General features: G+C 58.4%; 1 non-coding gene across 1 annotated transcript; it reads left to right on the top strand.

Annotated features, from left to right (window-relative positions):
• Nucleotides 11,778-11,882, top strand: MIR135B (microRNA 135b). Its single transcript, NR_129584.1, has one exon. It is a non-coding gene; the product is annotated as a microRNA 135b (primary transcript).

Here is a 12,350-nt window from a genome sequence, read left to right as displayed (position 1 = left end):
GGCATATTCATTGATTAAAACTCTGTGTATTTGATGCTCTGGTGACTGTAACAGGAGAGGGTCATAACCCAGAGCATTGCATACAATAGGTGCTCAGAATCCTGCAGACAGTGATGCTCTCTCACTACCTTTGATGCTTAATATGGAACTAGTTTGCATTTTGGCCCTTCTGATGAAAGTCTGTTCCTGCATTCGAGACTCACCAGGGGCTAGAGTGTGGTTGTGTTCTGCCTTAATTGGCAAGATGTGGACGGCTGAGGCAAAAGTTGGGATAGGAAGGTGACCCGTCCAAGGTTGGAGTTGCAAGACACCCTGTCCCCCAACCTCTGCCGACTAAAACCCAGCACCCTCCTTGCAGGCCCTGCTCTGGAGACATAGAGAAGTAGCATTCATTGGTCAGACTGAGGAAGCCACTCCTGCCCTGGGCCTTTGGCATCCCTTTCTTTTCCCTGTAGCTGCTTTTCCCCCAGAATAAATGATTTCTAACTTTTTAACTCTTATTTTTTCTAGCCTTTCGGATTTCGTTTGCCTCCTCTTTCCTTCATTGAAGCCGGGGCTCAATCTCTGTCTTTTCTTCCCCAGAATAATGCTTCCCTCCTGTCCCCACCCCTCCCCCACACCATTAGCTGTGAGTCCAGATCTTTCTCTAAGAGGCCTCTAAGGTTCCCGCTGATGTTATGCCCCAGTGTCTGAGGTGACCTGGCCTAGTCCCCATGTGGCTGAGAGAGCGCCCCTTTGTGCTGGCTGATGAAAGGCTGCCCTGTCCTGTCTAGGACCTCAATACCGGGAAGGTAACAGGAGAAAGCCCACTCTCCTCCTTAGGCTCTGCACCTGCTGCTCTCAACTTTCCTCGGGGGCCACAGGGTGCCCAGGCAGGCAGCTCGCTCACTAAGCCTTAGAAGAGCAACCCTAGGAAGCAGGTGCAGGAGCCCTTCCTGCCCTGTCCTCTCCAGACAGAACGGGGCCTGCAGAAAGGCTGCCCAGACCCCATAGCCTTTCCTCCCCATCACCCCCGCTCCATCCCCATCCAGCTCATGTTTCTTGCAGGGATTTGGATTCTTTCAGAACAGTGAGCCTGCTGGGAGGTTGTTCCCCTCTGTGACAGAGAGTTGAACTACAGAGTTTCTGGGCTGGAAAACAGCTGATCCTGTTAGACATCCTTGCCTTTGGCTGAGGACAGAACAGCATGCAAACCTTCAGACCACAGTCACTTTCTGAAAGAGACTCTGTGATTTTCCTTGGTAACACATCCTGGTGCTTCAAACTGCAAAAGTCAATTCAGTTCAACCAATGTATACAGAGTGACTTTTAAAACTGTCATTGTTACATTGCTTCACCTATTATCTCATTAAGCTATTTCATTACTCATTTTGGACAGGTAATACCCATACAGGGTACAATATCAGAACTACTAGAGGGTAAACCATGAAAACTGAATTTCCCTACTTACTCCTGTGCCCCACCCACTCAGATCCCCTTCCCAGAACCGACTGTTACCTTGTCTCGTGTATTTTCCTGTAGCTGTTCCACACACATCTAGTCTCACTTCATGTTCACGACAGCCTTCTCAGGTGGGTTCTGTGAATCCCCTTTGGTTCAGAAAAGCTAGGTAAAGTGCACAAAGTGTGTTAGTAGCAGTGGCCATTCCACTTAAGTTACGTGTAATTCCAAAGCCCACACAGCTTCTGCTCTAACAGGTTCGCATTCAGACAGCTCACTCTTCCCTTCCCTTCCAGAGTCATTCACTCAGCAGGGTTGGCTCGAGAGCCTGGGTGTGCAAGGCCCTGTCCTAGGTGCTGAAGACTCTCCCAGACACCAGGGATCACTTTGGCCTCTCCACTCACCAGGCTCATGGAGGAGCTGGGGAGGTCGAAATTTCACAAACATGGCTTGGCCACAGGATTTGTATATGGCACTTAAGCAGGCCACTCCCTCTTTCTGAGTCTCAGTTTCCCTATCTGTCTGATGAAGGAAGCTTAACCATCTGATGAACTTGACTCAAGGGGCTGTTGTCAGAATCTAGGGATAATAAATGCAGAAGTTCTTGGGAAGCATACAATCCCAGCACATGGGAAGGAGTCCAGGGTGTTCCTATGGATGGCTTCCCTGTGTGAGGGCCAAGGGTCACTGACAGATGAAGTCAACCGCACAGAACAAGGAGCTGGGATGCGATAAACTGAAACAGGGTTACCATCATGATGCTCTTCATTTCAGCGTTGTCTCTAGCATGCAAGGTAGGTTGCAACAGACTGTGACTAGAAGTCAAATGTGGGCAGCGTGTGGGGTTGGCCTAGAATAAGAAAAACAACACACAGCTGAGTCTCTTCCAAAACATTAGCCTGCAGGCTCTGAGGCTTCCCAGGCCCACCCCGCTCTCTGCATGATGGATATTCACCTGCCTTCGAGGGCATGATACCAGCAGATCAAGGGCCTTCCTACAAGTTCCTTCTGCCAGGATTCTCGGGGTGTCCCTCCCAGCCCATCTTCACCTGGCTATCCCTTTTTCAGCCTGCAGGCCTCCGCTTAGATCCCATTTCCTCAGAGAAGCTTTTTTCCCTGGACTCCCCAGGGTAGATTAAGAGCCCCTGCTATTCACCACCCCCACCCCACCCCCATCTCTCCTGATTAGCTCATATCACCAGTCCTACCCATCTTGTGCACCAGACTGTCAGCTCCAGGGGAGTGGGCACCAAGCCCATCATTTGCCTGTGTATCCCCAACGCCCAGCACAGAGCTTAAGACATGCTAAAGTATTTGTTGAATGAACATCTGAAGTTAGTCCCTCCTACCTCTGGGTTCAAACCTTGTTTCTACCTTGTTAAAGCACTTCTCACACAGTTGGAGTTCTATTTTTTTTAACACGACTGTCTCATCTGAATCTTGTCCCTTGATATTCCTGGTGCCCAGCCGGCATCATGGCACAGGGGTGTTCCTGCACACCGACTCCTTGCTGAAGGAATGAAGGAGGTAATTCCTGGCAAGGAGCTGCTCTGAACCGCAGGGCATTTCCTTTGCAGACAGTTAAGGAGCAGTCTTCTCAGGTGGGCCCAGGAAATGGGGACAGGATTAGGGGGGAGCTGATTGGGCTGGAGAGAGGAGAAAGCAGAGAGCCTGAGTGCCATCTCCCCGCTATTACTGCTGCGGTGTGGAGGGTAGGAGATGGCCCCGAGGGAGGAGCCCTGGTCCCCGGAGGGATCCTATCCGAGGGCTCTCGAAGCCCCGTCTCTCATTGGGGTGGGCCTGGCTCAGGGTACCGACCCCGGCTGCCCTCGCGGGTCTCCTTCTGGCGGGGGAGGTGGAAAGAGCTGGGGCGGGGTGGGGGTGACTGAGACCGCCGCCCCCTGGGCTTCCTCCCCCGTCCCTCAGTCCTTGAAGCACCAGCCAGAGCTGGGATGAGAGGGGGCTGGCTCGGCCCGGGCGGCGGGGGAAGGGCGGCGCGCCAAGCCGGCCAGTGTCCTCCGGCGGCTGGAGCCAAGGCCCAGGCTCTCGGCCCCCACGACGCGAGGCGAGCCGGGGCTGTGCGGTGAATGCAAAGAGCCAGGCGAGCGCCCAGCGCCGCGCAGCCGACGGCGTCCTCGGCCGCAGCCCAATGAAAAGAGAGCAGATAATTTATTCTCTAATCCCGGTCCGGGTGCCGGGCGCTGGCGAGTGGCGGGGGCCGGGAGGGAGTTCCCCTCCTCCCCGCCCGCCCCCGCCGGCCGCCCCCTCCCCGCCCCCGCCGGCGCCCGGCGCGCACACACACATTTCCTGACAATTAGCGAGCACACCTTGGCCGCGCGGCCTCCGGCGGCGCCGCAGCTTTTGTCTCCCGCCCGCCGGGCTGCGAGGCGCGGGCGCCCGTGCGCGAAGTTGCGGACCCGCCGCCCCGGAATGCCGGCCGCCGGCTGCGGTCGTAGGGCCCGGAGGGCAGGGTGGGGGGCCCGGCGCGCCGGCCCCGGGGCTGGGGGGCTGCCCCAAAGAGGAGAAAAGACAGGAAAAAGTAAGGCAGCGCTGCCCCCTCTTCCTTTGTTATAACCCTGCGTGTGAGCGCGCGCGGGAGTGCCTGTGCGCGAGTGTGTGCGTGCCGATATGCGCGCGCGTGTGGAAACGCATGCCTGTCTGTGCGGGTCAGGGCCGGCCGGGGGCGGCGGGGCCCGAGGGCGCTGGGCGGCCTGGCGGGGCGGCGGAGGGCACCGCGTGCCGGGTCTTTCTCACTCTGCGCCGAACTCGGGCGAGCGAGCAGGTAGCCGTCCCGCTCTCGCCGGCTTCTCGAAGGACTGAGCTCGGAGTTTGTTCACAGACGAGCGCTGCGCGGGGGAGAAGGGGCGCGCCGGCCTGGGCCCGGCCTGCGGGTGTTGGGGGAGTGGAACCTCCTGCAGAGCATCTGCCCTGACCGCAGGGGGCGCACCTGGGGGTGTCTCTGGGCTTCGAGCGCGGCGCCGCCGCCGCCACCGGGCCTCCCCGCCCGGGGGTGGGAGATCACGACGGCCCCTGCGAGCCCGGGGAAGGGGCGCGGCTGCGGGGGCGGCTGGTGGGGTTGCGGAGGGCATGGGAGGCGGCGAGACTCAGTCTGTCTAAATGCCAATTCCCCGAAGTTCAGCGCATCGGTTGTCATTTCATACGTTAATGCATATTTATGCTGCGCCGGAATAGGCTTCATAATTAACTCCCGGAGCATCCGCAGAGGTTAAAGGGACCCTGAAGATTTGTGCATTGATTGGGTTCCTCGGCGGTGTGAGTGTGTGTGTGTGTGTGCGCGCGCTCGTGTGTGCGTGAGCCCCGTGCGAACCCATTGAGAAGAATAATTATTTTTCTCCACTGGAAGCTACAGCAGAGAATAAGACAAGGAGTGAAGAGAGAGAGAGAGAGATAGGAGGGGGAGAGAGAGAGAGAAAGACACAAAGGAAGTGAGTGCGAGAGAGGACACGGCTTAGCATCCGAACTGTGAGTACTGAGCGAAAACAAATAGGCAGAAAGTGCTGCAAACCCCTGGGCCGGGTGAGGGCCGAGAGGCTGAGGAGGACCCTCTTCTTGGCCAGGGGTGGGGATGGGGGGTACGGCGGGGGGGGTTGGCTGAGCGATGAGGGCTCCTTGAGCTTTGGGCGGACCCCAGGTTGCGGGCTCAGGCACTCACCTGAAAGCCGGCGCTGACCAGCCGCGGGCTGCGTCAGCCTGCCGCCCCGGGTCCGCAGAAGGGAAGCCCCTCGCTCCGCCCGCATTGTCTTTGTTCCTTTTAAAGGATTTTGCTGCCGGTGGGATTGAGTGGGGAGTGTGAGAGGGAGCTGGAGGCCCGGTTCTGGAGGGAGCCGAGTCTCCCTCTCCCGGCTGGGAGAGACCCGGGTGCCTCCGCGCTTTGCTTTCCCCTCGCTGTAGGGTAGGATGGGGGAAGGGGCTGTGAACAAGGCCAGGATCAGGACTTTGTGACCCCGGTGCATTTGTTTGGCGCTAAGACATGAAAAGCAGAGGTGTCCGGAACTCTGGGGCAGAAGTCCTCAAGAGCCAGCTCGGTAGGCTGGAGAGGCCATTTCCTTGGGCAAAACCACCAACTCTTGGCCCTGGATCCTTCTCCTGCCTGGGTCCTCAACCTCGCATCCCGAGAGGAGCAGGAACGCGGGGCTGGGTGGGGCCGGGGGAGGCCGCGACGCAAGGGAGAGCGGCTCTCTTTCCGGAGAGAGGGTCCGCGACGGGCTGCTTCTGGGAGCCCGGCTGGCCCCCAGCCCCGGCCTCTGCCGAACTGGTCAGGAGAGGGCGCCTGGGGGCCGGAGGGAGAACCCTCCCTTCCTGACGGACATTCCATAGCCGCCTTTCGGAAGCTCTAGAATCCTGCTCTTCTCCTCTTAGCCCTCGTTAACAGATTCTTCTTCAGGTTTGAATTTACTTTTTGCTGGTGGTTTTTCAATGTATCTTCATCTGCCAGTGAACAACTTAGCCTAACATAAGCAAGCCTGTAAGAAGCTGACTTCAGAGAGAAATTTGGCCCTTTTGAGTCTGATACTGGAGCCTCAGGACCAGAGAACTCGGAAATGATTGTCCTTTAAGAAGCCCCCTTGGGGAGCAGTTTTGGTGGCCTGCAAACCCTGTTTCCAGCCTCCAGGAGGACACAGCTGGGGCTTGGGGCTGGGAACAGCTTCTGTCACTCATTTCCACCTTCCCATCACCCCACAGGGCCTGTCACAGGAGAGAGAGAAGGAGCTCCCTTACACACACACACACACACACACACACACACACACACACACACACACACACACACACACACGGCAGAACTTCCTCCAGGCCCATACACCTGAACACACACACACACACAGAATATCCGAACACACACACACAGAATATCCAGCTGAGGCCACTCTCCTGAAGGTATGAAGAGGCAGGACCGACCCTCAAATGGGGGGAAGGCTTAAGTTCAGTGTAAACCCCAAAAGGGAGCGTGAGGACTCTGAGTGGTGGGGAGGAGCAGGGTGGGGCTGCAGGACTGAACGCAGTCGTGTGCGTACACACCTGGGCCTGTCTCGCCCCTGGACTGCCTGCTCGGGGCTGTGCTGTGGCGAGTGCTGTCCCCCTGGACCCAGCACAGTGCCTGGCCCCTCTTCTGTGCTTGGTGCGCGCGTGCTAAACGTGCACCACAGACCTCCTCCCATCCTTTCTCTCTGCCTGCCTCCTCCTCTGAGAGGTGGTCCACTGCGGTTTGGAAGCGCCTAGCCATGTTCTTTAGGTTGAACCACTGTTGCCTTATGTGAGTTGAGGAAGGCGTGGGAAGAAAGGAGTCAGGGGGGAATAGGGCCTGGGCAAGGCCCTGGAACCTTTTGATGTTCACCAACTGCTTAGGTCGAAGCGCCTGTGTTTGCCAATGACCTGTTATTGTATTTTTCTTTAACAGCGTTGTCTCTCACAAGCCCAGCCTTGGAGCTTATTAGAGATCAGATGCAGGGGCCAGAGGTGTCAAGCCTGGAGGGGTCACCCACTGCCCCCCAGCCTCTGCCTGTGTTCTCTACTTCCCTAATTGCACTGTGCTTTTGTTGCCTGAGGCTGTCACCAGCTCTGGCTTCTCCTTGCCTGGGGACCCTGCCACCAGGTGGGGAGCTTCCTGTCTTTGCCCAAAAAGGCTCAGAACTGGGCCTCCTGAGACAACTAGAGGAAGCCTTTGGGAACAAGTTCGTGCCTGACCTCTCTGCTTTCTTGCTCAGTGGAGCAGCACCCGCCTCCCCCCAACCCTTGGGCAGGGGCTCCCTTTTGGGAACCGAGCTGGTCACACTTTGAAGTAGAGGCGGAGCTGGGAAACAGGAAATTTGAGCCATGGGGAAAGCTGGGGTGATAATAGGATGGCCATGCTGCTCTAGTAGCAAGCTTGCCGCTGGGCTGGCTCAGGTCTGGAGGGCAAGGCATAGGAGACTGCCAGGTCCATGTGGGCCAGTTCTGGTTCGGGACTGCAGCAGTCCAATGGCAGCTCCAAACCTGGAGGCCCGTTTGGGACAGAGGCAGAATCAAATCCCTATGCATTCTCTGAAGTACTTTGACCCTCCCGCCCCTGTGGTGGGTGGAGTTCCCCACCCACAACCTGCTCCAGTACAGGGACCCTCCCCCCAGAGAATACAGGCATGAGGGAGCGTCACACACACACCACGCCTGAACCATGGGACAACCTAGATCTCTTGCCTTTGCTTCCAAACTTCTTCCTTCATTCCACAAATCCGTACTGACATCATTCAGCCGACATCCTTACGGTGAATGAGCTTCCAGTGAACTCTTCTCCACATGGGAGTGACCGCCTCCTGTTCAGTACTTCCATCAGAATTCCTAATGTCCCGGTTTGTTGCTACCATGGGGCGAAGAGGCAAGGCTGCTTGGATCCAAACCGCTCCCCCCAAAGTACAACAGTCTATGAAAAGTTAGGAGAAGTCAGCTCTGGTGTGGGTTCACTGTCCTGGAATTGATGGGAAGTAAGTTTTGCTCTAACTTACTTCCAGGTGCAGATATTCCTTCCCCACCAGCGTGCTGGTCCTGAGCGCCTGCCTTGCGCCTGGTTTGAGAAGTGGTTCTGCGCCTTGTGTCTGGCTTCCGCTGGGGGCAGGCAGCACATGGGCCCCGCTGGAGTTCTAGTTTCCTACTCGTTTCTCTGGCGGAGCCCAGTCTGCATCCCATGCCCCTTGCTTTCAGTTCAGCTGGAACCGTCTCCAGCCCCAGGGCCCCAGTGTAGGCTGAGGCTAAGTGTTGCTGTGTGCTCTTGAAGGGAATGGTGGGACTGCTGTGGCCTGTTCCCCCGTGAGACAGGCTTCAGTCTCCAGGCTGGACATCAGCCACATGTGTGGGCATCAGGGGACTCATTACTGGCGAGGGGATGGCACACCTGCAGGGCCCTCAGGGTGTCTGCGCTTGGTCAGTCAGACGGCCCTGAGGGGAAGGGCAGGAGGTCAGGAATACCTCAGGTCTGCTCCCACGAGCCGGGCGTCAGCCAGCAGCCAGTTCCCCCATCCCTCTCTGCTTCCTCCTGTTCTGCCTGTTTCCCACTGCAGCCCTCCACTTTGCTCGTGGTCAGCATTTTTCCTTTTCCTGCCTGCTCCTTTTTTCTCTCTCAGCCTTCTGCTGCCCTCTTTTCTAAGAGCAGAATGCCCACCCAGCTTGTGCAAGCCTCAGTTTCCTTATCTACCAAATGGGAAGAACGATAGCGCTTGCATGAACCAAATGGTTATAATTAACAGGGGCCGAGCACTTGCATGACACAAAGCTTTCACTCAGGATAACACGAGTTCCTTTTCTTTTTTCCCCTACGTTGTTCCTTTTCTTTCACGGTTTCTCAGTGTCTCGGTTCTGTCTCTCCCGTTGCTGTCTCCTCCCCTCCTCTGCTCTGTCTCCGACCTCCACTCACTCCCGCTTGTTTCCGGCCCCTGCCCTCCTCCCGGCCCAGGCTGTGCTAACAGGAGCAAGGCTGGGGGGCCGGGCGGCAGGCTTGGCTTCTCACTGCAGTCCCAAGAGTGTGTGGAGCCACGAGGGGCAATGGGAGCCAGCAGCAGGAAGGATGGAGCCTCTGTCGGGCCAGAGAAGGTTCCCACATCCTCAGCTCAGCTGAATGGGCATTCCGGGGGCCGGGGTGGGGGGAAGCCCCCACGGGTGTAGGCATGGGGGACCCACAGGGCTCCCCGGTGTTGCTAGCGTCTGTTGACGTTTCTGGGGAGAGCTCAGACTGCAAAGGTGACTGTCTTTTTCCCTGGAGTGGCCTGTCCTGGGGAACAGGACCAAGGAGGCCAGTGGCCTGTGGGGTGGTTTCTGTGTATTTCTCCTTGAGTTTCCTGGGCCCTACCCAGTCTTCACCCTCCCACACAGAGCTTCAGATGGTTCAGAGGCAGCCACAAAGGAGACGGGAATAGAGGGGGTGTGGTCCTAGCTTGAGAGGGTGAATCCCTGGGGCTCTCAGCAAGTGGTGGTCTTTCAGTGGAAAGCAGGTTCTCAAGCCTGGAGGAAGCAGAAAAGCAGGTGAGGCCTGGTGACCTCTTTCCCTTCCTGCACATTCCAAGGAGCTCTGGACAGGCCAGTACCTGAGACTTGATACCTGTTTTTTCCCCTCCCCCTCCCTCCAATCTTTCTGGCCCCAGAAACACCAGTGGAGAGGGGCTGCCCGCTTCCAGAGCCTACCAGGGGCTTGCCAGGTGGGCTGGGGCTGGCAGGCCCGGGACTCAGCCTGTCCCGTGCCCAAAGTGGGCAAGCCAGCCCTGGGTCCCAGCTGAGGCCCAGGAACCCAAGGGCAGGACCCACCCTGAGTGGGTCTGAGGCTCTCTGAGACAGAAGGCTGCCAGGCAGTGCTGGGGCAGAGGATGTGGGGGGCCCCAGGGAGGAGGGGTGAGCGTAGAGAGGAGCTCGGCTGCAGAGACGGGGAGGGGCAGGCAGGCGGGAGAGGGGGCCCCCAGGGAGCCGCCTCAGGTCTCCTGCCAAAAATTAAACCATAAAAAAGCTGAAGGGGAGCAACAGGGGGAGGACCGAGAGAAAAGAGGTGGGGAGGGAGGGAGGAGACCAAACAGCCCCTCCACACCAATAGCCCGGCGGGGGGGACGTGAGTAATACATGGCTGGTTCAGAGGCAGTGAGATCAAAAGTGAGCAGATACAAGAGGTTTGTGCTTCACCGACCAGACAGCCAGAGGCTCAATGAGACCTTTGTTACCCAGGCCCGAGTCAGGGTTGAAGGAATACCTGACCTCCCGGTCCTGGCCCCAGCGGGGGCGGCGGCCAGGTCTTCACTCACAAGTCAAGTTTAGCTGGGCACTGCTCAGCGGCCGCGGTGGGCGGGCAGAGGGAGCAGGCCTGCCCCCGGGGGCCGGGCCTGGAGCTTCTGGGGGCAAGTGGAGAGTCAGTGGCTGCTGGAAGCCAGGAAGTGGCTCTGCAGGGATGTGAGGGAGACCTCGTCGGACAAGGGGCCCCGCTGGGCCCGCCAGGTGAGCAGCCCTTTGGACCCCAGCCCAGGGCCCAGAGTCTCTTGGGAGGGAGCTGCGGGCACGCCACTTGGCGCCCACAGGTGTTTACAGGTCCCAAGTCTGGGGTTTGGGGCCCCGTGGGAGAGGAAGGGCAGGGAAACCAAAGGCTTCTGGGGTTGGGGCCGATGACCCAAGTTCAGGTGAGAGGTTGGCCCCAAGTTTGGGCAAGGCTGGGGTGCACTGTGTGGGGTTGCTGGGGCATGCAGGTGGCCCAGCTGGAGGAGGCCGCCCTGGCCAGGGTCCTGCAGGAGACAGCCAATGAGTCGGCCCCGAGGCTGGGTGGGAGGCTGCCGTGGGGGTGCCGCCGCTCCCTGCAGACACAGGGCCGGATCTGGTCCTGAGGCCTCTTCCTGTCCTGTTGGGCGTCCCTGAGCGAGGTCAAGGCCAGCTCAAGGATCTGAACCCCTTGGGGCTTCCCTGCAGTCCCTGCCCTCCAAGGCTGATGCATGCCTGCAACTGACCCATCACGGGGAAGGGAGTGAAGACACAGTCCTTGGGCTTCGAGAGCATCTTTTCTGGGGTCCTGAGACCTTGGTTCATCTCAGCTGAGCTCTTCACCCTAGTTCTAGAGGTGCCTGGCCAACCACACATCCTTCCAGTGAGAGAGGCAGAGCACCAGGAGCCCTCTCCCCCACCGTTGCCCAGGGACGGCTCGCTCCAAAGCTAGCTGCCCTCGGCTGCAGTTTCGAGGTCAGGCCTTCCCCTGCCTCCACTGAGCTCTGAAGACAGATCCCTTTCCCCAGCTCTGGGGCCACCCAAGAATGGATGCAGTTGCTAGCCACCCGCACTAGTCTAGGAAGTGTGGGCTGACCCCAGCCTTGGGGTTGCTTAAGAAACTTGCTCACTCCTGTAAACCCAGGCCCTCCTCTGCCCTCTTTGCTTCCCGTGGCTGGACTAGAAAGGGTTAAGCTTTGTAAGGAGAGAGCCCAGTATGGGACTGGTCCGCAGGCTGCAGTGGCCCGATGAAAGATCCGGCCTTATTCTCTAGAGGAGGAGGTAGTTAAGGACGCTGGGCAGGGGGCTGGAGGCTCATTAAGAACATTTGAGGAGGTCCTTTATGGCCAGGAAGCCACCCCTCCTCACACCCCAGAGTGAGACCCATTGTGTGGGGCCTTTGTAGGGCAAGAACTGGAAACTCATTACTGGGATGGCTTTAAAGCTGCTGAGGCCCCCGCAGGTGGTGGGGGATGGTAAGAGAATGTAACTTGGGGGGCCCTTGTACATCCTGTCCCAGAGGCAGTGTGGGTGGGTCGGTGGGAAGATGAGTGCGTGCTCCCCAGAAACCCCCAGCTCCCTTTTGAGATTACTGCCGCTGGAACGCCCCCTCCCCGCCAGCTCTGCTGTGGCCTATGGCTTTTCATTCCTATGTGATTACTGTTCCAAACTCATGTAGGGCTAAAAGCCATGGGTTACAGTGAGGGGCGCGCGCCTACTCCTGCACCACCTGCGTCCCCCCCAGGACCAGACTGGGGGCAGCCACAAAGCAGGTACCAAGGGGGCTCCGCGAGGGGGCTGTGCATGTGGGGGCTCTGGTAACCTGGGATCAGGAGGCTGTGTGACCTTAGCCAAGTCACTTCCCCTCTCTGGACTTGGTCTCTCACTCTGATAAGAAGAGGCTGGGCGAGGGATTCCCCAGGGAGGCTCCCTCAGCACAGAGGGAAACGTCCAGGGGTTGCGGGGGTCTCTGGGCCGGTGCCTCTCGCTTTGCCAAGTTCCTGAAGCCTGTTGTGCTCTCAGAGATCGGGGCGCTGGAATCGGGGCGCTGGGCCACATAGCCCTCTGGCCTCTGCTTCTTGGCCTTGCTGACGTCTCCTGTCAGCTCGGGATCCTCAGCCTTTTTCTGTGTGAGAGAGACCTCAGGACTTCTCTGGGGCTGAACTGAGAGAGCTTAGGCAGCAGAATGAAGC

Source organism: Capra hircus, chromosome 16 (assembly GCF_001704415.2).
Source record: "Capra hircus breed San Clemente chromosome 16, ASM170441v1, whole genome shotgun sequence".
Taxonomy (NCBI): Eukaryota; Metazoa; Chordata; class Mammalia; order Artiodactyla; family Bovidae; genus Capra; species Capra hircus.
Note: the sequence above shows the minus strand (reverse complement) of the source record. Positions and strands in the feature narration are given on the sequence as shown.